This window comes from Eschscholzia californica, unplaced genomic scaffold (genome assembly GCF_041429995.1).
Source record: "Eschscholzia californica isolate CP2 unplaced genomic scaffold, dmEscCali1.0.p SCAF_1, whole genome shotgun sequence".
In the NCBI taxonomy this organism is placed as follows: domain Eukaryota; kingdom Viridiplantae; phylum Streptophyta; class Magnoliopsida; order Ranunculales; family Papaveraceae; genus Eschscholzia; species Eschscholzia californica.
In genome coordinates this window covers 49,494,316-49,521,768 of record NW_028238198.1, presented here as the reverse complement: position 1 = coordinate 49,521,768, position 27,453 = coordinate 49,494,316, and the positions used below count along the sequence as shown (strand labels likewise).

The window sequence follows — 27,453 nt, the reverse complement described above, 5'->3', positions numbered from 1 at the left end:
GGTGATAGTTAAATATAAATATTTCAAGTAAGATATATTTAATTATCCAACTCATCATTTTAATATTTAGATTAAAATAAGTTTTCAGTTATCTTTAAATTAAATAATTATTCTTTTATAAAAATTAGGTTATATCCCGTGTCCCAAGGCACGGACAGTTGTATTAATCAAATGTGACGAAATTCCAACCCAGTGCTTCTAGAGTCACCCCATAATATTGTTTTAGGTTATATCCCGACTTTCCATGTTTTTTATTCCATATTATTTTATTGAGAGATTTTAATTTCTTTTTTTAACCCTTGAAATATCTTTTGTTTCCTTTTTCCTTAAATTAGTTTTTTCCTGAGGACACGATTATTTTTTTCTTCAAATAAGTTATTTTATTTCTAATGTTTAATCTGTAATTCGACCTTTTGAAACATGGGTCTATTAATTTATCTCACTAATCAATCTAGGTTTGTATACTCGTTACAGTCACCAGTATAGATTATCAAATACAACAAATAAATATTCCAATCCCCATGAGTTATTACTTTTCTTGGTATTTTATCGGTTAACTTCTTTCCGTTTTAATAATTCATTGCTAATTATATGTCGACTCTTTTGTAATTTGATTGGTAGTTTTGCTAATTATATTTTAAATTTGAAAGGGTTTCTAGACAATATAATTAATTAAAAAATGATGTTTGTCCCAGTCATCATTTTTCCTTCTATTTTATTATATTATATATATATATATATATATATATATCTATACGAGGGCGCAACCCGTGCCCATGGGGCACAGACAGTTCTTTTGAATGCATTTAAAAGCTAAATTTACAATCTAATATTGTTCACATGAAACATTGTTGTTTCCTTCCATTCGTCCAACTCCATGTCTATCATAGTATCATTACGGTCACTGCCCAAGTAAAAACACACGCCCCAGTGCCTTGCACTACTCCAGGTTTAAAGAGTCAGGAACCTTAACAGTGAAATGTAAGTATAGCTTTTCCATTATGAATGACCTCCATACTCCAGTACATCGATATTCCTCATCATTTAACGCCTTGAATGAATCTACACATATATATTGTTATTAATTTTAACAATACCATCACACAAATATCATGATCACAGTTTATTAGGTCTTTATATCAATGAAGAACTGCATCTTACCAGGCTTCACAACTTCCCCATGGTTAGCTTTGATGAGTAGATTGCCTATCGCCTGAATGGGACAAAACAAACTAAAACTCCCAAAAGGCTTTAGTCGTAGTCAATGTGTGTTCGACAAATATGTCTTCACCCTGTCTTTTGAACTTAGGGCGACCCCTCTGTGACAACACAAACACTACCTCCTTGATGATCGTCTCAAGTTTAGAACAAACAAAAAGAAGTTCAGATCATTGCGAGAATCGACATTCATAGAAGATAATGTTGTATGTTTCTTTTTTCTAGTTTCATATCTAAAATGCAATTGTAGAACTAAATTGACTCAGAAAGTCCGAATTAAGAGCTTTTTGTGTACGGTAACCTGACTCAAACTTTAATAATAGAAGCTGAAGACTACACATAGCACTTTAACAACAAAATACAAACACCCACAAAGACGGACATCATTATCTTCTATGGAATGAATGGTATAACCCCTTAAGGGCATTGGTGTTTATCATTAATGATCTCCCTACTTCCCTTGCACTCACTGCAAGGATGTTGCGTCTGTTGGATCATAAAGGGACCAAAAGTAGGCCAATAAAACTTCAACCAGTCCAAACTTCATAATTAGAATCTTAAAGACGGAAAGATACTATGAAGAAAATGATCCAAAATAACACTATTGGCAAAAACAAATCAATGTTTCCAAAGACTCACCTACTACCATTGGAGTGATGACATTTTCGGAGAGAGACTACCATTGTAAAGATCCTCTAGAGACGCCTACAAAGAATTTGAATCATAACATAACATCAATCCGAAAGTAACATAAAGAAATCATTTGAGTCCATAGTCAACCCAGCAACCAAAATCCAAACGATTGACTTATAACATCCAAATTACATCATATAAAAAAAATCTAATCGAAATCCAGACAATTACAACAAACAAAATAAAATAAACCTAACTACAACAGGAAAAACCCCTGATTGCCTATCGATATGAACTCATGACCATTATATATAGGTCTACGACTAAAATCCCTCCATAACTAATAACACGGGAAATCTGGTATTAATTTTAAGGACAAACTGTATAATCTTTACAGGAAAGATGCAATTTTGACCTAACATTAATTGCAGTGTAACAGAAAGAGATCATTCGATTCCATAATCAACCAAAAAAAACTAAGCAATTAGATCATATCAAAACAAAACAATCTTATTAAAATCCTAACAATTAAAAAAAAGAATTTTTGAGTGTATAGACTAAAAAACGGCCCATAATAGTAGTTTTAGTCCTCCCTAATCTCATTAAGAGTTTAAAAATCAAAATATTAATATTAATGGATATCTAGTCCATTTGTATACATCTAGAGAGAAAACACAAATCCCTAGAATACATAATAAATCTTAATATCTAAACTAATCTTCCTTAAATATAAAAACTCATTTATCTTCAAATTCACCAAATATCTTTTCCATTTTTATCTCCACATTTCTCTCTCCAATCACGTTCCCAAACTAAGTAACTGTGGTCTTCATTAACCGAAACTTTCTAATTTTCTCTCTCTCTAAATTAGAATCGTTTGGTAATCATCCATTAATCTCAGAAATCTAGTTTCTTCTTCATTAGAGCAGCTGAAATCATATTCTTCATCCTTTATCAGGTAAAACACATTACAAAAGTAATTTTTCGTTCCATTGATAAGATTTTATATTGTGTTTCAGGTTATTGTAACAGATTCTCTCTCTCTAAAGTTAATCATATCTGATTTTGAGTGAAAGTATCAAAGATTTCTTTACTTTTCATTAATTTATAATGTTTGATGTTTATTTTCTCTCTTAAATTTTTATTAATGTTTTTTATCTTGATGTTTAAAAGATCTGATTAGTTCAAATCGAGTATGTTATTTTTTTCAATCAATCATCATATCATCATTCTTTAGATAGTAGTTTAAGCTTAATGATTTTTCACATTTTTTCTTCAGATCTCATTGTTCTATCCATACAAATATATGAAACAAACGGTTTTCCGACGGTTCTTCATAACAGAATTTACATTACCTGTACTTTACAGTACTTCCCATAATTTATAGTAAATTACGGAAACATCTTCCGTATGATGTTTTTATAACAAAAAACATAATATATGTATTTTGTAACAAATTATCCATACTTTATCAAGAAAATCCAAAACATTATATTAATGTCCATAAATTATGAGTAATTTATTGACAATTACGTGTACTATTAAACTAACACAGTACTCATTTCAAGCTGAAAAAACTTCGCTTCAACACAAAATCTCGTGTACTTTGACGTAAATTATATATAATTTACATAACTATACACGTCGTTTATAGTAAAAAAAATTTATTATTCTATTAAATGTATATGTATTAATGAACCAGATCTTTGGTTTCGTACAATTTTATGAACCAGGTGTTATTCTTTACGTTTATCATAACAAAATTTACAATATAGGTAATTTACAGTAAATTTTCATATTTTCTAGTACATTAAACATCTTCTGAACCATGTTTTTATAAGAGAATGTAAAATACGCGTAATTTGTTATACATTATATATAATCTATAATAAATTTTAAAACATCGTATAAGTGCACATAAATTATGTATGCTTTATTTACATACTTTTCACCCAAAACAGTAGCCTCGTTAAGCTTACCAAACTACTCAAAACCTTCAAATATTGTCAAAATTTGACAAACATTATACATAATTTACGGAGCTGTACATGTAGTTTATAGTACAATGTATTATTTTTTTTGTTTAATGTATGTGTATTTATGTGTGTAGATTTGATATAACAGATGGAATTTTAAAGAGAATCATCAAATCAAAGTAAGTCAACGAAACTAAAACCTGATGGCTGGTATAAATATTTACTGAAGTTGGTCAGTTGTTTCCTGGTGATGCAAAAACATTTGGATATTCTCTTCGACAACATAGTGTAACTGTTGTTTGCCCTGCTCAAGACTACAAATGGAGAGTACATGGATGGGCACCATTTTTGAACCAGAGAAGAGTTTGTACGTTTTTTTTTGTGACAGAATGTAAACGATGTGTAATGTAAAAGAAATTATGTGTAATTTATTGAACAAGACCCACATACATTTGATAAATTACGTTGTATACTTGACAAATGATGGTTTCCTCGTCATAAATAACACATAATTTACGTATTTGTTTCATAATTTGTTTTCGATGTGTATTTATGTACGAGTAAAAACGAACACAAATGTTGCTTTAATATTCCCATACAAATATAGTATTTCCAAATCTGAAAGTTAAGTGAGAGAAAGTGCTATATATATTTTGTATATTAACCCCCTAATCACGTTAAATTGATCCAAAAAAATATACTCTTTCCAAATTTGAAAGTTAAGTGAGATCAAATTGATTTGAATCGAAAAAAAAATTTTACATAGTAAGATAGAGAAAATTGATTTGGTTTCCAAATCTTTAAAGAAGAAAGAGAAAATTGATTTGGAAAATATTCGTATTGATGGCATTTCGTTTTGGTTAGGATTTTGATTTCTGATTGATTCGGATAATAGGAAAGAAAAAATTTGATTTCTAAATCTGTTTAGAGTAGAGAGAAATTATGATTTGTTTCTGTCCATTTTTTGCTAATAAATCTCCATATTTTTTGCTAATAAATCTCCACGCGAAATTTGAGCGTGGGACATTAACAGTAATGTGTTCAGAAAGTGAGGGTTTTTATGTCCATAATGTAAAAGGACTAAATATCCATATTTTGGGAAGATTGGATCATAAACCTTTTTTGAACATTATTTTGGTCTATATACCCACCAACGCTAAAAAGAAATGTATAAAATCCAAAAAGTTGACACCTCTCTCAAGACTGTATGGAGAGAGTCAAAGGAACTGTATAAATTCTTCTTCAAAATAGGTCCATCCCTGTTAGTAACACCAAAATCTTACTCAAAATAGGTTATCGAAGCTAAGTCTTCAACAATGGCACCTCTCAGGGAGATTGTCTATGACATTCATGTTCAAGTAACTATAACTAAGGATGATCTTAAGGTCATATTAAGCTTCAAGATGTCACATATGAGATGTTCTTATAACATTGCTGATTGAAATAAAGATATGATGTTTTATTACTTACGTAGGATGGGTCTTAAGTCCCCCAAAATCTAAAGCTATTTTAATATATAGGGATAAAATGATTAGTCTGCATAACTATAAGAAGTTGTAAAGAGCATGAAGTGAAGAACTCTTGGGTGTACGATGTGGTTTCCTTAAACTGAGAGACAGATCTAACGGTCACTGACCAATCATTTTTTACCATTGTTGAATCTCGTGTAAGGTAGCATTTGGAATTACAACCAGATACCATTCTTAAGATGAACTGTGTCAAATCTTTTGTATAACTTTTTTAACAATATCAGATTTATACAAACTTTTATAGCCGTCGAACCAAAACCCTGACAATATTTTATTCAAATTTCCCGTACTGAACATTAAGTGGCCAAAAATTCAGCAAAATGTAGAGGGAAAGAGGCGGTAAAATACAAAAAACTATATATAATGACAAAATTATTACCTTCAGAAGTTGCAATGAAGGACGAAGTACCATTAAACCGTAACAGACAAAGAATTCACCAAAACTGTAAAGAGAAAGAGGCAAAAAAATTAGCGAACTATATAGAGAGAGAAGTTATATTATCTATTAGACTAATTTGGTGCAAACATGGTTAGCAACCAAAATCACACAAAATTTAGCAAACTATGTAGAGAGAGAAGTGATATTACTCATTGTCATTTAAACACAATTGAGTTGATTAGTAGTATCTCTAAACTTAAATTAGCAAAATCACAATTGTGCCCAATCTTATTCAAAATAGGTTATCGAGATTATCTTATTCAGAATAGGTTATCTAAATTATACATAAAATCTGACAATTCTTATTCAAACTCTTATCTGAAATTGGTATAACTTTCGAGGCAAATTAGTAATTGAGCTATTATTAGGCTTACAGGAAAGGTGAGAATTCAACATTTTAACCAAACATCAATTGGCGAAGTAACAGAAGGAGGTTATTCGATTCAATAATCAATTCACAAACCCAAAAAACCAAGCAATTAGATCATATTAAAACAAAACAATTTGATCAAAACCCTGACAATTAGAAAAAATTGTATAAAATCCAATAAGTAGACATGTCTCTCGAGGCTTTATGGTGGGAGTTAAAGAAACTGTACCAGATGTTATTCAAAATAGGTTATCGAAATCATTTTATTCAAAATGGGTTCTCGAAATATAAACTACCTTATCACTATTTCACGAAGGAAAAAAGAAGTTAATTCTCCAGTTGTTCGTCCATCTTGTTGACGAAAAATATTTGATCGAGATGGGCAAAACAAATTTAGCAACGCCCATTCAGTAAAGGGGGGAAACTGGTTTAGGCGAAATTCGAATTGACCCCAAATTTTACTACAAATTTTGCTCACAAAATTTGGTCAAACATTTGTTACAATTAGACCTAATCATAACTTTGAATAAGACCTTTGTGTTGTTACTTCTTTCCCTAGTCTGAAAGCATGAACTAAATTAAAACCGTTACTAATGTTGCAGTGACTAAATAAAGGGGTTTCTTAAGGTTGCAGTGGACTGATGAAAACCCTTTCTCAACTGAAATCGATTCCTTTATTCAGTTCACTGCAACCAGTTACCATTCTCAGTCAAAGAAAGAGATAGAGATAGCACAAAACTCAATCCAAACCTTGAATTCAGACAAATGAAACCCCCAATCAAATGCAATCAAAACTTTAAGCTCAAAGAAAATAAAATCCTAAAGTGAGTGTGAGTGAAAAAGAGACATAATACCTGCCAGGAAGATGAGAGAGGGGGAGACAAATAGCGACATAGATGGAGTGTGAGAAAGTGTCAAAACCTGTTAGGAAGAAGAGACATAGACCGATCAGAACCCTAACTCGATCAAAACCTAAACTCAAACTAAATCAAAACCTAAGCTCAAACTAAATGAAAACCTAAATAAAAACCTAAACTCAGACAATCTAAAAACCTAAAATGATTGAGTGAGCGAGAGAATATACCTGCAATGAGATGTTGACGACGATGAGAATGGGTGAGAGGAGATGAGCGGGAGGGAAGTTTTTTAAAAATATGGGGGATGAGGGGGAGAGTCAGTGAAAGTTGCGTGAGAAAGATGGAAACATGCGGGAATGAGAGTCAGTGAAGCTGCATGAAAAAGGCATATATATCCTATATGAGGGCCTAAAATCGTGCGATTACGACGACGTTCGCATCATGTGGTAATACTCAAAAGATTAAAATGCATTCCTATGAAATACATACCATTTACTCAAAGGTCAGCCCTAAATTGATTTATTACAAAATAAGTTAGTGAGAAAAGCATACCTGCCAGTAGTTGTTCGGTGTTGAAGCCCTAAACGAATTAGTCCATAACCCTAAAGCGCACTAGATATCCCAGCCTTGAGACATTCTGAAATAACCTCGACATTCTGACGATTTTTGTCTATGCAGAGCAAAAGTTCTGTCAAATTCATCAAAATAGACTAATGAACAACCTATATCCAAATCCATATCAATTTTAACACAGATATCAAAAAAGACCTAATGAACCAACCTATATCCAAATCCATATCACCTAATGAGCCAATATATCACAAAAAATAATAAAAGTCAAAACTATATAAAATCAGGCATAACCTGGTACACATAAGCATGACCGATCAGATTTATTCTTTATATTTGACTTACGATTTTAGTTAACGTAAGAGGTTAGTTGACATAATATGTTTGCTAAACAAATTTATGAATCAGGAAAATTTAACAAATAAAGACTGAGATGAAGTAATGATACAATTCAAGAAAGAAAGTAATCTAAGAAATTTGATTCATACAGTTCTTCAAACACCTTAACTACAGGAAGGCCACATTTGAATCATACCCAAAAGCCGAAACTAATTATTCGTGCTTCCCTATAAATAAAACCGAGAGACAGAGACTCACGAAGTTTGGTCATTTCTTAAATCCAAAATACAAATCATTAACCTACTTGATGCACAAACTAAACCACATTGCTCCATTAAGGAATCAACTCTCATATCCGAGTCTTACTAATTCAACTCACTTGATTTCCTTCTATGGATCGAAATGAGTTAAACCAACTAAAGATTAAGATGGAACCACTAAAGATTACTAATAAAGAACCACATATTTAAATCAAACAAAACTATTATCAACTCTCATATTTAACCCAAACAAAACTAACTCAAACATTCTCAACCATTATCAAAAATCATAAAAAATGATTATCAACTAAACCCAACAAGTTTACTAACCGTAAACTGTTTGGGTTAGTTGTACTGATTTTCAAACCCAACAAGTTTACTAACCCAGACATTCTTGAACCAATTTAACCTAAAATCGATCATAAAAATTATCAAAACTAACCCAAACATAGTAAAAAAATATCAAAACCAACACATCAAATTTTATTTCAACTTTCTACAAAGAGGAGTATTAAGAAAAAAAGTACTTGCTACCCTTAAAACCCTATATCCACAGATAGAAAATAGAGATTGTGAGTGAGAGAGAAAAAGAGATCCTTGCAAGATGGAAGAGAAATGGAGAAAGATTGATGTGAGATGAGAAGGAGATAAGCAGGGCCGGTCCTGACATTTTGGGGGCTCGAAGCGAGATCCGAAAATGAGGCCCCTATACTATACGCAAATCATAATTATAAAAACAAATACACAAGTACTTCAAAATTTTCATTATATCTATATTTCAAAAGGATAATAATGATTATATTCATTGAAATTTTGTTCTTCGTACATTTTTAGATGCAAAATCACTAATAGTTGTCGAGTAGTCAAGATTTTCAGTCATCTCTTTCTCAATCGACAAGATAGCTAACCCATTTAACCTTTCTTGTGACATAGTAGATCGAATATAAGACTTGATCAACTTCAACTTTGAAAAACTTCTTTCGGCAGATGCAACGGTGACGGGTATAGTTAACAAAATTCTGTATGTGATCCACGCATTTGGATAGAAGCCTTCCATTTCTTTCAAAAAATTTAACACTTGAATTGGTGATTTTACCTCTCTTGGTACAAGATGTTTCGACACTTTCAACTCTGAGAACAAATCAAGTCCGTCTATATCATATGACTCGTTAAACTTTAGAAAATTTTCAAGGGAGGCACATGAATCTCTTAAACCACCATCATCTATAGAGTTTAACTTATTCAAATCGAACAAAAAACCAAATATTCTTTTGTACTCTTGAAATTGTTCAAATCGACTCTTAAATGAAGAACTGACATGATCCAATATGTATAGGAAGTAATTTATTTTGAAGGATTCTTCAGCTGATAGTGATGTATCTTCATTTACATTCTCGTCGAACTGTTTTCTTCTACGAATGATACGTCTTTCTCAAAATATAGGTTCGACCCCCATTGTAGTTGCAATCTCTTTAGCTTCAATCATGCCTTCTTCAAATCCCACTTCTCTATAACTTTGAAGATAACGAATGAGTCCTTCCAATTTATCTAATGCAACATTAATATCTATATCTTCGGTTTGAAGTGCTTTGCTAATAGAATTTACCACAAACAAAATATTATACCTGTTGGTCATAATAGGTTAATTCATACCTTTGTGCGGAAGCGGTTGATCGTCCAATTGCCGCTAATCTGCCCACGATCGTCGCCGACTTGCTACAATCTATGTGTCCGAATCACTACTAGAGCAATCAGAATATCCACCCCTTAAATCCTTGTCTATCGATGGTTAGACCATGTAATACTAGAATATGTTGAATGAGATTATTAGTGTAGTTTTTGTGTGTGTCTCTCAAGAACACAAATGAGACCTATTTATATAGTTTCTCATAGCTACAATTAATCACAAAGATTAATAGCCAACAATTAATCCATTGTAACCGCTATACTAAATAGCGAGTTAATTACGACCGTTTCATTCCCATGAATGTGGCCGTTACAAAACGGTTTCATTCCCATGAATGTGACCGTTACAACATGATTAATAACTCCCATTCGGTCACACAGGCCATATACATTAACTCGATCACAAAGACCGTACTCATTCATGGTCATACAGACCGTACTCATTCAATCTATACAAGAACGTATCACATATTTCATACAGGAAATAAGGCGTGCGACCACAAAGTAACAAGCAATGTTACGTTAAGCAACCATCTAACTAACATAACACTTTCATTCTTTTTGATACCCCGAATTATCCGACCATCACCGATTGCATACACAGTCCCTATACGCAATATTGCTTCATTTAGTTATACACACAGTATAACCTCTGGCCAGGTCATGGTGGTGATATAGGAATCATTCTCCCTTAGACACTCATGTTAATCCATCTTAGCTTGTCTGCTTTCCTAACATGTGCCGTTGGATCGACACTTCGTAACCCTTTGGAAACATGTTAAAGTAGCATCATCGAACCTTAACTTCAAAACATAGTTCTAAGTCAACGGGCATCGTCCAATATAGGTTTCACACAGTGACAAAGTAGGGATTCTTTTGTTACTCCCTATTGGTCGTCATAAAGCACATACAGTATGATATGTATGCCATAACATAGCTCCCACTTAGATGGGCGTGTCACTCTTCTATGTTATGCGAATATTAAGTCTAGATACTACACAAGTGTCTAACCTGAGCCACTCGATCTACATACACAATGTACGATCTGACACTCAATTATTCGGCTTTAAGGTTTAATGTGAAAGCGGGAAATTTCACATTCGACTCCCACTGAGTCTCATCTTAGACATACTAAGGCGACCTATCAATTCTACAACACATGTATGATGGTAGTCCATATTGCACACACACAATGCCAATACGACTAAGTCTCATCCTGCACACTACACAAGTGTCAGGGTGATCAACTGTGTGAATAGGTCGATCATAAAACCTGGTGACATTTTCAAGTGCCTAATTAAACAATTGAACATTTCGAAGAAACAAACAAATTTATTTCATTGATGCTCAACACATGTCCATTACAAATATATTCCCTTAATAAACAACGACTACAACCTACGCAATCCTAAGTTCTTCACATGGGCTACAAAAGCACTCTTAGGAATTGGCTTAGTCAAGGGATCCGCAACCATCATGCTAGTGGGTATATAATTAATGACAACATCTTTCTTTCTGATAGCCTCTCTAACAAAATGAAAGCGTCTCCTAATATGTTTGGATTTTTTATGAAACTTTGGATCTTTAGCGAACCGTATAGCAGCAGTATTATCACAGTGCATGTCTACAGGTTCATCAACCTTAGGAGTGACGTTGAGATCATGTAGAAAACTCTTCAACCAAATAGCTTCTTGCACAGGTAAGCAACATGCAACGTATTCTGCTTCCATTGTAGATAAAGCAACACAATCTTGCTTCTTACTACACCAGGATATAGCACCTCCACCAAGGATAAAAGCATACTCGGAAGTCGATTTAGACTCATCCAAATCGCCGCTGAAATCCGCATCTGTGTATCTTTGTAACCTCATATTTCCACCTTGGAAACATAAAACAAGATCACTTGTACCACGAAGATAACGCAAGATTCTCTTGACTGCTTGCCAATGAGCAGGTCCTGGGTTACTTTGGTAACGACTTACCAAGCCAACCGCAAAACAAATATCTGGCCTTGTACATAACATGGCATACATTAAGCTCCTTATTGCACTAGCATAAGGAACTTTGCTCATTTCTTTTCTTTCTTCATCTGTTTTCGGACACTGATCAAGACTCAAAATTAGACCCTTCTCGACAGGAGTATCAACAGGTTTGGAGTTATGCATTCGAAATCGTTCCAAGACATTCCCAATGTAAGACTTTTGAGATAACCCAAGAAGTCTCTTAGAACGGTTTCTTATAATTTCCACGCCAAGGACATACCTTGCTTCACCCAAGTCCTTCATCTCAAAGACAGAGGACAACCACTCTTTAGTGGTGTTGATCATCTCCATGTTATTTCCAGCCAACAGTATGTCATCAACATACAAAGAAATAAAAGTGATTCCTTCTGATGTTTTCTGAACATACACACAATGATCTTCATCAACCATCGTGAAACCAAAAGAAGTAATGGCTTCATGGAATCTGAAGTACCATTGCCTGGATGACTGCTTAAGACCATATATAGATCGTTTAAGTCGACACACTTTGTCTTCCTGACCTTTCGAGACAAACACAATAGGTTGATCCATATATATTTCTTCCTCAAGTGTACCATTAAGGAAAGCAGTTTTTACGTCCATTTGGACCAACTCTAAGTCCAAATGAGCAACCAAAGCTAGAAGCAGACGAATAGAGGCAAATCTCACCACAAGAGAAAATGTCTCATCAAAGTCTATACCAGCAATCTGGGTAAAACCTTTCGCCACTAATCGAGCCTTAAACTTATCAACTGACCCATCAGCTTTTCTCTTGATCTTGTAAAACCACTTGCTTCCAATAGATTTACGATGAGTAGGGAGTTGAACTAGTTCCCAGACATGGTTCTTTTCCATCGAGGTCATTTCTTCTCTCATGGCATCCATCCATTCTTTATGATTTGGTGAATCTAAAGCCTCAGTAAAAGAAGTGGGCTCCTCAACATCCAAAGGAGTGCAAACGAATACTCCCTCTTCGATCTGAAAATATCGACGAGGTACTTTTCCACGCTCACTTCTTCGTACTATAGGATCTTGACTGACTATCTGACTGTTGGACTGATCTCTCCCACTATCACTAAGATTAGTAGGTTCAGAAACTTGAGGGCACACCTCTTGTTCTACCTGAGATACGGGGACTACCTCGATCTCTGGTTGATCACCTAAAGCAGACAGACGTCCCTCATCCGAAATTATAGGACTACTCCTAATATTTCGGTCATTTGGTGGAACATCACTATCCTTGGTGCCTTGGTTAGAACCTAATTTCTCCCACTCACCAAGTGATAGTTCCAAGTCATTTTGTAACTCATACAACTCAAGATCCTTTTTAATTTCACCAATACTTGGGAACTCATCCTCAAGAAAATCAACGTTGCGGGTGTCAACTTCTGTCAAGCCACTGTTTGGTTGTTCACCGAACATTACATAACCTTTAGAATGTTCAGGATACCTTATGAACACCATCTTAGTCGCTCTTGGACCAAGTTTACCAAACTTGTGGTTTTGGTTGTGCACATAGCCAGCCGAACCCCAAGGTCGTAAATGATCCAAGGAAGGCACTCTTCCATTCCATAACTCATATGGAGTGGTAGACACACTCTTACTTGGCACACGGTTAAGAATATAAGTTGATGAAAGCAAAGCATCTCCCCAAAACCTGATAGGAAGATTGGCTTGCGCCATCATTGACCTAACCATATCCAGTAACGTACGATTTCTCCTCTCCGCTACACCATTTTGTTGCGGAGTGTAAGGAATCGTGAGTTGTCTTTGAATACCTTTTTCCTCACAAAACCCTTTAAACATATCAGAAAGGTATTCACGACCACGATCAGTTCGAAGTGTCTTTACTTTTCGATCTAATTTGGTCTCTACTTCCGCTACAAAACGCTTAAACATATTAAGGGCTTCGTGGCGATGCGATAATAGGTACACATACCCATATCGTGAGTAGTCATCTATAAAAGTGAGAAAATAAACAGCGCCATGACGTGCCTTAACATTAACAGGCCCACAAATATCGGAATGAATTAACTCAAGAGGAACCGACACCCTCATTGCCTTGCCAAAAGGTTTCTTAGTAGCTTTACTAGCTTAGCAAGGCTCACACCTAGGTAGCTCAACCTTAGTGAGCTGGTCTAAGAGACCACCTTTTGCAAGTCTACTCATCCTATCTTGCCCTATATGACAAAGTCTAGCATGCCATTTAACAGATTCAGAATGAATATCAAAGTTAGAAGCAACCGCAAGCATAGAATTATTGTCAGAATCATAATCTAAATCAAGTACAAAGAAACTGTCTTTCATGCACCCACGGCCGAACAAATCGCCATGATACATAATATCCAAAATGTTTAGTTGAAAATAAAAGGAAAAACCAAGTTTTAATAAAGCAACAACAGAAACTAAGCAACATTGCACCCCAGGTGCGTAGAGGGTATCATGAAGAAGTAACGTTTTGCCTCCTCGTAACTTGAGCTTGTATGTACCAATACCAAGAACATCTTCTTTGGTTCCGTTGCCCAACATAACAGTCTGTGAACCCACGGGCACACTGTGGTATTCCACAAACCCAGCTCGATCATGAACTACATGCTTGCTGGCTCCCGTATCTACAATCTAATTAGGAAGGTGATTAGCAACTAATGCGTGGGAACAAACATAAGTTTCATGAGTAACAATATGGTAAGGTACCTTTTTCGGCTCCGAGCAGTCTCGAGCGAAATGACCTTTATTTCCACAGTTGAAGCACTTCACAAGTGCAATTTTAACCTCTTTACGGCCTATTGCCTTTGGTTGCTTAGCCACACCACCTTCAGGTCCATGGTTTTGAGAAAAACGAGCCTTCTTAGATTGCTTAGATCGATGTTTCGCCTTTTTCGACTCGCGTCTATGAGCTACAAAAGCAACATGTGAAGGCGCAATTGCCTTCTGACGCTCCACCTCCATCTCAAGGTGTCTAGCAATCTCAGAAAATGTCTTGACATGCTCACTATGAGCCATGAGGAGTTTAAAATTAGCCCAGCTAACAGGTTCATCAGGAAGTGAACGGATCACATTGAGAACCTGCTCCTCATCGTCAACTTCTCGCCCAGCAGCTTTCAGGTCACGAATCATAGCACTCATGATTCGAAGATGTTCAGCCACACTATGACTTGTATCCATAGTGTATCTCATCCATTTCAAAGTCAAGCCACGAAGCCTGGTAGCAGATGTTTGACCGAACTTGACCTTAAGCTTATCCCACATGTCCTTAGCCGTGAGACAATTCTCAAATTCCCCAATCAAATCGTTGTGCATGCAGTACAACATAGTATAGCGCGCCGAACGATCCTTTTTGGACCATTCTTGGTATGTTGTTAATTCTTGGTTATACCGATCACTTTCGGTATCCTTAGGTTCAACCATAACAATGGATAAGTTGTCTAAAACCTCGCGTTCATTAAGGAGATATTTAATCTTCCTATGCCAGATGTCATAGTTAGTACCATCTAGTTTTTCATTCGTGGACAAGTCTCCAATCATACTCTTAGTTGTCATCTACAATTATGCACAATGTAATGGATATTAATTAGGCACTATTTTTATTTCTAACTAAATTATCGAGATTTCATCATTTGTATCAATCACTCGAAAATTTCGCTAAGCTCATTATCATCATTCATGATATAAACTAGAAATTCCATAATTTAATTACTTCATAGAACACATCTATGAGACCCTTTGATTTCACAAATCATATTCGTAAAAAATTAATTTATAAATTATATAGGTCACACAGACATATATAAATCATATAGACATGAACTCTCATAGTTATATCATGATTAAATATGCTACACATGCATATTAAACAAATACACACATGTATTAACTCATTTGAAATAATAACATCCCATCCAATCTAAAACAAATTCGGAAACGAGTTACAACAGGATCACATAGATCTTGGTCGTTTGTTATTATTTGGGTTGGGTTACCCTTTAAAAAAAATGCCTATAGTAACCTAATCCCAGTAGCCAAAATTTAATTTGGTTACCCAAATTGAATTATTTGATATGTCAACCAAAAAACAAATGTGTCCATACACAATAATAGGTCCTAACAGTAGAGACCCTTAATTTAATATCTTCTGTATTCATGTATGGGGATGGAAATAAGAGAGACATAGTTGATTATGGACTCTACGAATAATTTTTTCTTTAAGTCCCAATCAAATCATATTATTATCTGGCTAATGACACTACTCGATAGATTTAATCATAAGTTTACATTCACATTTCAAGTGATTTCCAATTTCAATTTTTCTTTATATAAATAAAATGAAATTATAATTGGAAACTCCATTATCGACGAACAAGAGGCAGGAGCGAACAATTTCGGCTCGGATACCACTGTTGGTCATAATAGGTTAATTCATACCTTTGTGCGGAAGCGGTTGATCGTCCAATTGCCGCTAATCTGCCCACGATCGTCGCCGACTTGCTACAATCTATGTGTCCGAATCACTACTAGAGCAATCGGAATATCCACCCCTTAAATCCTTGTCTATCGATGGTTAGACCATGTAATACTAGAGTATGTTGAATGAGATTATTAGTGTAGTTTTTGTGTGTGTCTCTCAAGAACACAAATGAGACCTATTTATATAGTTTCTCATAGCTACAATTAATCACAAAGATTAATAGCCAACAATTAATCCATTGTAACCGCTATACTAAATAGCGAGTTAATTACTACCGCTTCATTCCCATGAATGTGGCCGTTACAAAACGGTTTCATTCCCATGAATGTGACCGTTACAACATGATTAATAATACCAAATAACCATGCTAAACAAGAACTCAAAATTCCCAAAATCTTGCGTTATTATATTTTCAGCATCATGAACCGTTTTTGAATCATCACTTGTTTCCACCAATTTATGTAAAGCTTCTCGTATTTGTGGAGCTTGATACCGTATTGCTTTGACACTTTCAACTCGACTTTCCCATCGAGTTTGTGAAAGAGATTTTAGTGTGATACCATCAAAACCATGTACTTTCTCTTTCAAGATTTGCCAACGCTTTGGTGAAGATGAAAATAATACATAAATACTTTGCACCGCTCCAAAGAAAGAAATCCCTCTAGGACACGAGTTAGCCATATCACAAAGTAAAAGATTAAGACTATGACAACCACAAGGCGTGTAGAATGCTCTTGGATTTATGTCAATCAATCTTTTTTGCACACCTTTATGTTTACATTTCATATTAGATCCGTTATCATATCCTTGTCCTCTAACATTATTGATATTCAAATGGAGATTATCTAATTCATTCTTAAGGACATTAAAAAGACCTTGTCCGGATGTATCTTCCACCTTTAAGAACCCAAGGAAAAATTCTTCCACTTTTATGGGAGTTGTTGCAACATTGACACATCTTATTACTAACGACATTTGTTCATCATGACTTACATCAGGAGTGCAATCAAGTATAACGAAGTAGTACTTGGCATCCTGAATTCTCTTAACAATCATGTTCTTAGTCTCAGAAGCTAACATCAATATCAATTCGTTTTGGATCTTGTGACTAAGATAATGATAATGAATTTCGTCACTTTTAATGCGTTGAAGGTGTAATTTTAGTACTTCATCAAACTCCGCAGCCCATTCAATAATGCCCAAAAAGTTCCCGTTATTTTCTTCACCAATCTTCTCACTAGTCCCACGAAAGGCTAAACCTCTCCTAGCAAGAGTTCTCACAAGACCAACTATCCTATTCAAAACTTTTTTCCAATGTTCCTTCTCTTTGTTAAGTTGTTCTTGAATATGTTTGTCAATAGTTTCGACTCTTCGCAATCTAACGTCTAATTCATGCCATTTAGTCGAAGCTTCATAATGATTTTTACTACATTCATGACTTTTAAGTCTTCCCGTAAGATTTCTCCAATCTTGAAATCCTTCAAGTGCTAGTTGGCTAGTATTTCCACAAGCGAACAACTTACAACAAAAACAATATACTTTATTTTTCGAAATTGAATATACAAGCCATATCCTGTCATACTTATGACCATTTATAGTAGTACGAGTATAATATGTCGGAGAAAAACGTCTACCATGTTCATCCAAAGGAAAATCAAAATTAGTAATTCTTGTCGGACCTTTTTGTACCAAAAAGTCCCTTAAAATTTGATCAATGATGTCCCAATTTCCCGGATCAAAGATATTTTTAGGTCCGTGTTCTTCATTGATGAGTTTTTCGTTAACGAGATCTTCATTTGTATTGTCACATAAGGGTTGACTTGTATTCTCTCTCTCAATATCATCTACAATGTCCTCATTCATGTTATTATCATTTGTTGTAACGTCTCCCGCACTTTCAATGTTTACGTCTCTATTGTGTCTAATAAATCGATCAAGGGCACCAACTTGGGATTGAATTAGTTCTTCTCTTTTCTTCTTTTTTCTTTTCTCGGATCCGGATACATACTTTCGTACTCTATTTGGAAGCATGAGAAAAACTATATCACATGATAATAACAAAAATAATAACTTAATAGGAACAATAGTTAGTTAGGTTTTGTCAAATATTAAATTAACTAGTGACAATTGAAACATCTAATAATACATAGACTATAAACAACTCATTAGTTACACATATTTCATATTTAGTAAGATTAGAGACTAGAGAGAGAGAGTGAAAGAGGAAACTCAAACTGTCAAAACCTAGGTCTTGAAGAAATCAAATAATAATAATAGTTGAACAATCCCATTATATAATAGTAGATTACTAAGAGATGTATAGAAAGTGAACAAAAATTACCTCTTAGTGATGATTTGTGTTGACTTGATGTTGTGATAGTGGAGTGAAAAATAATGGTAGCCTCTAATAGTTTAATGGAGAACTCGGTTCAGGTGGGTTTGCATTTCACGTTTGGCTGGGAATTGGGGGTTTCTAAAGTGTGGGAAGGAAGGATAATGGGAGGGAAGAAAAGTACGTGGGGAAGCATTTATAGGGTTACTTTATTGAGTTGGTGGGCCCACAGAAATGTAAAACAGTTGACTGGGTAATAAAAATGTGGCCCAATCTTTAAGTTATTAATTGAGGGGCCTTTAAAATTCACTAGGTTCCCTCCCCGTCCTACGAACGGGGAAGATCCCTCTTGGCTAACGCCTTCGAGGAGAACATAAATAAATTGTAGGTTAAACCGAGAATACACGATTTCTCTGAGATAATTAAAAACATTTCTCTGAGATAATTAAATGAGTTATGATATTTTGGATTTAAAAGTGAAAGAAGGTGGAGAGTATTATGGTAGCTATAATTAAGGAGAATTTGTTAGGCAGAGTTAAAAACAAATTTGGAGGTTTTGATTTCATGAGAAAATTAAGGAACTTTTTAACTTGAAATTAGAAATGTGCAAAGGTGGGTAGTTTTGGCCGCAGGTATTAGGTAGTTTTTTTTTTATATTGTAACCGAATAATCAATCGTGAGAGATAAAAGTGGGAGATTGTAACTAAATAACCAAAAATAATTAATTGTTTACACTAATACCCTTATGGTTTAAGTCAAATTACACTAAGAAGATTTTATATCAGTCGTTCGATCTAATCAAAGGTAATAAAATGAACGGTCAGACTTATCCCCTGGATAACCGACTGACCTGTTTTAATATAATAGATAATAAAAATAGATTTATATTGAAAATTTGTGGAGTTTGGAGGCTCCTAAAATGTTGGGGCCCAAAGCAAGGCTTTGCCTGCTTTGGGCTCAGGGCCGGGCCTGGAGATAAGAGAGGCGGAAGGAGATGAGAGAGGCGGAAGGAGATGAGCGGGAAAGAATGCTAGAATTAGAAATAAAAAAAGGGAAAAATTAAATCCCAAACTTTTGAAATTGGGCATCTTCGGGAGATGTTGTTTCTTATGATCCGGGCCCTTAATGATTTGCCATCTAATGTAGGCCATCCGATTTTGATAATCTAAATCTCAAATAATTCTCCACCACTTGATATAACCTGTGAGAAGAGATTTGGGCCGTTGGGAGGAGGGGGAAAGATACCCTCCTCCCTTATTATATAGATAATATATTATATAGATAATAAAACAGAAGGGAAAACGATGACTGGGACAAACATCCTTTTTTAATAAAGGATATTGTCTAGAAGTCCTTCCCAAAATTTAAAATATAGTCCTTCGTAGAAATAAAGTTACTTATTTAAAAAACAATAATCGTTTCCTTCTTAGAAATAAAATAACTAATTTAAGAAAAAAATGAACAAAATAAATTTCAAGGGTTAAAAAAAGAAATTAAAGCCTCTCTCTCTCTTCAATAAAATAATAACTAATTTAAGAGAAAAGAAACAAAAAAAAAATAAATACAAAAAATAATAACTAATAAAAATCTTTCTCTCTCAACAAAATATAACAATAAATTTTGTAACATTTGATTGATACAAGTGTCTGTGCCGTAGGGCACGAGATATACCCTAGACAAGTATATCCAAAGTGCATAAGCACATTTCCTAGACAAGTGATAGTGCACTTTAATGGAGAAAATGAGGAAGAAGATGAAACTGTAGCGAGATGGAGGAGAAAAAAAGTAAAAAACGAACTACGCAGTAGTGTTGGAAAACTTAGAGCAATGATATGGTAGGACACTTCCAGGCAACACACACTCACTAGAAATATAAATATAAAACGCCACAACCCTAATCCCCATCATACAAGTATGGACAATCAATCAAAGCTTGATTATCTACACCAATCGAACAAAACACATGCAACACATAATTGTATAAACTCTGAATGTTACATAAAATTTCTAAAGTTATTTCTTAAGAAAATACTACAATCCAAAACTCAATTTAAATCTGGAAGACGATGTGGTGATAGTTAAATATAAATACCTCAAGTAAGATATATTTAATTATCCAACTCATCATTTTAATATTTAGATTAAAATAAGTTTTCAGTTATCTTTAAATTAAATAATTGTTCTTTTATAAAAATTAGGTTATATCCCGTGTCCCAAGGCACGGACAGTTGTATTAATCAAATGTGACGAAATTCCAACCCAGTCCCGACTTTCCATGTTTTTTATTCAATATTATTTTCTTTTGTTTCCTTTTCTTAAATTAGTTACAGTATTATTTTATTGAGATATTTTAATTTCTTTTTTTAACCTTTGAAATATCTTTTGTTTCCTTTTTCCTTAAATTAGTTTTTTTTTCTGAGGACATGATTATTTTTTTTTCAAATAAGTTATTTTATTTCTAATGTTTAATCTGTAATTCGACCTTTTGAAACATGGGTCTATTAATTTATCTCACTAATGAATCTAGGTTTGTATACTCGTTACAGTCACCAGTATAGATTATCAAATACAACAAATAAATATTCCAATCCCCATGAGTTATTACTTTTGTTGGTATTTTATCGGTTAACTTCTTTCCGTTTTAATAATTTATTGCTAATTATATGTCGACTATTTTGTAATTTGATTGGTAGTTTTGCTAATTACTTTTGTTGGTATTTTATCCGTTTTAATCATTTATTGCTAATTATATGTCTGACCGTCCATTATATTTTAGAGATTTGGTTGGGAAAACATTCGACGGATGATATAAAATCTTTTTATGTAAATTGACTCAAAAGGAAGGGTATTAAAGTCAATAATTAAACAAAAAATTTGAATATAACTACTTCCTTTATTTTCTCACGGTTAGTTTTCATTTTCTCTAATTACTCACTCTTTCACGGTTATCCCACTAAAATTCAATTTGAAATCCACTAAATTCTAACTGCCTTGATACTCTCCCACGTTTTCATTCACACTGAAATTCAACCAATTTTTTTCATAACTTCCTTAAATGTCTCTCGACTTTCTCTCATTATTCTCTCATGTCTCTCAAATGCTCTTTATATCTTCTTCTAAACAGTAAAGAGAAAGGTTTTTTTATTGGTAAGTTATCTTAAAAGTTAATATATCTGTTAATTAATTCTTATTTCATTTGTTATATTTGTTATATACCATATAGATATAACTCATATGTTTCATTTTTCTTTTTACAGGCAATCTGAAAATAAAAAATATTAACAAAGGAAATTATAGCCATTTTACTCATCTGCTTCATTTTATAGTTTTTATACTCTTAACTTTTTTGTGTAAGTTTTAACTTTTTTGCCAATAGTTTAATGTTTCTTCCATGTTAATCAATATATAGATTATGTTTATGAGTTTCTTCTTATCAATTGTTTTGATCTTAATGTTCATAATTATTGAGACGGCGTTAGCCAAAAGGGATCTACCACGTCCGTAGGACGCAGTGGGAACCTAGTTATTAATTAAAAAATGATGTTTGTCCCAGTCATCATTTTCCCTTCTATTTTATTATATATACTAGAAATAACCCGTGCCCATAGGGCACGGGTAGTTTTGTCAAACACATCTCTAAGAAATCGTAACAAAACGAAGATCCAAATAAAAATGAATTAATACCATAAATTTACATCATCAAGATATATAAGAATAAAAGAAAGTACAAAAACAAAACAACATTATACCAAAAGGTAAAACTAATTGTACATATGATACTCCTGTGCCATATTTAATTTAAACCTGTGAAAACCTGAATTAACATACAAAGAATGTCCTCACAAATTCAAACAGACTCCTGAAAACTAACAAATAGGTCTTCTTTATTGCATCCACGTGAAATATAGCATAGAAATAAGAAACTGTAACATTGCATTTATTTGAGTGGCGGCGTTAAAGATATAAATTCAAGAGCGCGAAAAGAAAATGTTTCATGTGTCATATTGATTACGAAACATTACCTAGACATGACACATTAGTTGTTGCAGAGGTACAATATAATCTCACACTTGGATACCATCCATGTTAAGTGACAATTGCCTAATATTAAACCACAATACATTAACCAAACACTTTAGCCACAAATGAAAACATGACAATTACCTAACAAAAAGCACTTCCTAGTTTCGGAGAATAGATACAAAAAGGAAAGAAGACAAAAAGACAGATTACTGAGAAAGACAGTAGATAAAAAAAGAGGAGAATATTTGTCAACAACTAATCAGAGCTCATTTAGCTATCATTTCTGTTATCTCTTCATGTTTCAATCCTTAAGTGGTGAAATACATTGGGAGCGGAGAAGGCCAATAGCGTGGATAGAAAGGCAAACTTATAACTGTTACGAGACATAAAATTATTTTTTAATATGAGATGAAAGAACCTCAAAATATAAGTTATGGCGAGTAATGTGAACCAACCACCAATAACTAAAGATGAAGAATGAAGCATATACCTTCTAGAATAGTGAAAAAGCCGAGATAGTAAAATAGCTAGGCACTCTTCACCTTCTGATTAATTAATACAGAGCGACAGATCAAAGATAGAGAGAATTAGAGAAAGTGAAAACAAAATAAGATTTAAGACAACATTAGTATCACGTGGATACATTATTTGATCTCTACTTCACGTCCAACACTTTGTCGCTTTCTGTCTCATTAAACTATTAGTCACCAACAAACAAAAACACCTCAAAATCACCGATGCAAACTTACCAGATTGCACATGTGAAGAAACAAATTTTTTCCTCGGAAAGCCGAGTACAATTACATAACAAGTTACACATAATAAGCAATGTCAAAGAGGGCTAAGGGGTCAACTATAAGCAACTATGTTCCTCTCCAGAGATCAAATTTGTTCTTACAAAAAGCCGAGTACAATTACATGACAAGTTACATATCTCTAAGTTAACTACACATGATAAGCAATGTCAAAGAGGACTCCAAGGGGTAAACTATGAGCAACTATGTTCCCCTCGAGAGTACAAAGTTTGTTCCTAGAAAAAGCGAGTACAATTACATAACAAGTTACATATCTCTAAGGTACACGTAATAAGAAAAGACCAAAATCAATATTACAAGAACAAAAATAAACATCAAGTAATGACCACAAACTGATAAATTAAAAACCAAAATCAGTTGCTAACCAAATTCATTTACTAAGTACTCTATATATGGAGCGTTATATTGGAGAATCAAACGACCAATCACTAAAAAAACAAATAAAAGTCTAACAAAATATAAGTTGGTTATGTATGAAAGTTGAGAAGAGAATAATATATTCAGACAATTACCTTGAAAAGATTGGTTATATGTAGCCACCAGCTACATCAATCGAACATATGTTGATCAAACAAAAGATGTCTTCTTTGCAACCAAAGCTTACCATAAAGAAATTATTCGAAATTAGATTCATCCCTAACACGTAATATAGAGAAGGAGAGATATCTCAATTATTGAAAGAAGAAGACAAACATACCATACTCAAACAAATTTAACCTTGCAATAAAGAAGTAAAAAATTAAAAATTAAAACCTGACAAACCCCTAAATGGGGATGTGGTTACTCTAAAACAAAACAAATATACGAAAACCTTGTATTAGTTGATTCCTCAAGATGATGTACTGAAAATAATGTTCAAAGCTTTGGGTTGATTTTTATGGTTTTTTCTGTTGTGACATAGTTTCTGACGTTCAAAGCTTCGTCATAAATCAATTTTTAGAGATCTGTTTGATAAATTATGTCAATTTCTGTCTGGTATAACTTAAACTACTGTAAAGTATGTATAATTTATTCACAAGTATCAGTGATTTACCACAGGATTCGGTAATTTTTGATAAATAACCAATGATAACAGCAAAAATTTAAAAGTTTTTAATTGATCAAACCTTGTAATTTCTGATAGTGGTCATTTATATGAAGGAATTTATATTGTATACTGATATACAATAAGTATGTTTTACAATGGGATTTAATGATGTACCGCAAATTCTGATATAATAATGATAAAGTATAATTTTAAACGTTATATACCTAAACTGTAAATACGATATTATGTATAATTTACAATAAATTATGCAAACTTTATGAAAAATAATGAGACATTTATCACAAATAATGAAATCATGTTTCCTTTCCATGTCTTTCAATATGAACATAGAATCGCATTTCAATGGTGACCATCCATGCACTATCCATTTGCAATCTTCAACAGGACACACAGCAGTAGCACGCTTAGAATCATTCTTTATGAATTTGAAATCATGCCCGGTGTTGATGCAATATTGCCTAAGAGCATATCGAAAAGCTTTTGCACCCCCAGGAAATAACTGTCCTAGTTCTGTAAACATCTTATCCCAACCATCTGATTTCAGTTTGATTTCCTTATTTTGATTTGATGATTCTGCCTGGAACTCCATCTGTGATAACAAAGTGAGATAGATTAATTCAAATAAATTATATATACAAGTATATTATTTGCAGTAAATTATATGAACATTTGAATAAATTACATGTACTTTACAAAAAAGTATACAGGATTTACATATGTAAATCAAAGATGTTCTAATAATGAAACGAGAACTGTTTTGATATTAAATCATACATAATGTTCCATAAATTACGTATGATTTACACAAAATAATATAATGTTAATGTTATTCGTGAAAAATTTGCAGAACCAGAACATATATCATGTTCTCAATTTGCTAAACATCGCAGGGAAAAGTTTATATAATTTACGTTACATTATGGTAATTTATTCTAAAGTATATATAATGTTAATTCTGTTATGAGTAACCGTGCGAAAGAATCACGTTTCATCAATCTGTACGGAAAAAAATCAGATCTGGAGAAAATTTGAATATCATACTTTGCATAAACTCCAAATCTATTGATAACTGATATGTTGATTGATTGCAAACAATAAGTAAACTCGATTTGTAAGATTTAGAAATGAAGTATTAATCTCATGAAGATCGTGATCATTAATACAAACTTTAGAGAGAGAAAGACAATAATAACTTTCTAGATCTGAAACGGAATCATCAAATAAGAAAATTGTTTACCTGATTAACAATTAAGATGATGATTTTTAATAGCTCTAATGATAATGAAACAAGTTAATGGAAGATTTTCAATCGAAACATAATCAGAAAACATAAAAATTTGATTTGAGTTTTACCTGAACTTAGAAACTCAGTTTTCTGTTTTAATGGAGGATAGTTTCAGAAGATGAAGATGTAGAGAGAGAGAGAGAAAGATAGGACGAGAATGTTTCGGTTACAAAGTTTTTTGTTTTAATGGAGGATAGTTTCAGAAAGATGAAGATGTAGAGAGAGAGAAAGATAGGACGAGAAGGTTTCGGTTAGAAATTTAAGGAAGATAAATGATTTCTTTCTTCCTTTAAAGTCGGTAATTGGAGAGAGAAACAGGGAGCTAAATAAGGGAAACGAATATTGGTTGATTTGAGCTTAAATTAGATCTTATATATATATGGAAGGTTAGTTTAGGTATTATAAATTATTTGGTATTCTAGGGATTTGTGTTTTCTCTCTAGATGACACCAAATGGACTAGATATCCATTTGTATTATTTTTTTGGTTTTGAAACCCTTTATAGGATTAGAGAGGACTAAAAGTCCTATTAGGATCCGTTTTTTGGATTATAAACCCAAAAATTCTACAATTTAGTCATGAGAAATAAAAGTTATTAGAGAGAGAAATTAGAGGGTTAAATTGATTTCTGTGTTTTCATAAAAAAAAAAATTGATTTCTGTGAAGGGGTTAAATTGTGGAGAGGAAGATATTAGAAAGAGAAATAATTGATATTAAGATGGAGAGAGAGATTATTTAAATTAATGACAGGAGTTACCAAGGGATTATTGGTATAATCCAATGGCCACCCTCTTATCGTACCCAAAAGAACGGTCATGATTTATATAACAGATTCTCAACGTTAATCATAATTAAGATAATTTAAAGGTTGATTGACTGTAGCTGACGTCAGAGATTAAAGATTTTATTTACTTTCCCTCGTTTGGTGGGTGATTAAATTAGGATGTGTAACGGATTTAAGGGTGTAGATCTTATCAAAAACACAACGGACGATCGGATTTGTATTACGGTTTGTCCCAGTCAGCCAGGGCCGTGTTTTGCCCAGTGCGGGCGGGGCGCCCGCACTGGGCCCCCAAATCAATGGGGCCCACGGATTTCAAAGTCTGTATAAACTTCTGAGTTCTGACGGAATGAGGTAGATAAGGTGATAGGAAAATCTACAGGTAGGATTAAACGAGATGTTTCTCTCTCTTACTTTTAGAAATAGAAATTGAAGGTAGTGATGTTGGGGCCCACGAATTTAATTCTTGTTGTACTAATCTGTGACCAATTACAAACTTGAAAAGACAAAAGGTAATTTCAAAATTTATTTCTCTCTCTCACCTTTAGAAGTACCTATTAAATATAGATGTAGAGATTTGTTTCTTTTTTAGTTTAATGGGGAGATTTGTTTCTTTTTTAATTTAAAGAGCACTGTAGAGACCTTTATCAAAATCCTCCTTCTTTTATGTTTTTTTTTTTTGTGCAGATTCCTTTTTTATGTTAGGCGTTTTTTAATGTTTCCATACTATTTTAAATTTATTGTGTTTCTAAATTCTTGTAACTTAAATCCCTAATTTATTCTTCCTATATTTGAAAAAAAAATAT

At 33.3% G+C, this 27,453-nt stretch overlaps 1 protein-coding gene across 3 annotated transcripts in view; it reads right to left on the bottom strand.

Moving 5' to 3' along the window:
• Window positions 1–27,453, bottom strand: part of LOC147567354 (RAN GTPase-activating protein 1-like) — a 59,918-nt gene that overhangs the window by 4,140 nt on the left and 28,325 nt on the right. The window lies entirely within an intron of this gene.